General features: G+C 44.6%; 1 non-coding gene across 1 annotated transcript; it reads left to right on the top strand.

Annotated features, from left to right (window-relative positions):
- Positions 1-25: 25 nt before the first annotated feature.
- LOC122710489 lies at positions 26-180 on the top strand. The gene has a single exon (XR_006345938.1). It is a non-coding gene; the product is annotated as a 5.8S ribosomal RNA (ribosomal RNA).
- Positions 181-648: the final 468 nt, after the last annotated feature.

The raw sequence follows: 648 nt of genomic DNA, 5'->3' as shown, positions 1-648 counted from the left end.
AAAATTATTTTATATAAAATACAATTACCCTGAACGGTGGATCACTTGGCTCACGGGTCGATGAAAAACGCAGCTAATTGCGCGTCAACGTGTGAAATGCAGGACACGTGAACATCGATATTTCGAACGCACATTGCGGTCCACAGATACAATTCCTGAACCACGCCTGATTAAGGGTCGTTCACGTAACTCAAATATTGCTTGCGTTGCGTATCATTACTCTTCGTATATTTGATCCTTCTTCTTTTTTGTAATCTCCGCCATCGTTCTTAAATCGAACGTTCGTTGGCGTTCGTCGCGATCGTGACTGAGACTACCGAATCGAAATGCATGTGCTCGCGTGTGATACGAGGATCGTGCTCACAAATAACAATGAATAACATGTCACTGACCTGCGTGCGTGTTCTCGGTGTCGTGAGTCGTTCATTTCATGTAACGGATGACCGCCCGTGTTCACCGCTTCGTGCTTGTTTTCAACGTACCGAATCACGAGTATCCGCCACTGCTTCGACTCGTCCGTCTTTGGATCACGAATTACATACCGCGCCCCTAACGTCGTCTGAAATTAATATTTCTGCGATAGGAATAAAAGAAAGTCCTGTGAGAAAGGAATAAAAATAAATGGGAGTTTAATGGAGAGAGGAGGGA

The sequence above is a fragment of the Apis laboriosa genome, unplaced genomic scaffold (assembly GCF_014066325.1).
Source record: "Apis laboriosa isolate Shangri-la unplaced genomic scaffold, ASM1406632v1 scaffold14941_cov417, whole genome shotgun sequence".
In the NCBI taxonomy this organism is placed as follows: domain Eukaryota; kingdom Metazoa; phylum Arthropoda; class Insecta; order Hymenoptera; family Apidae; genus Apis; species Apis laboriosa.
This window is presented reverse-complemented; position numbering and strand designations above follow the sequence as displayed.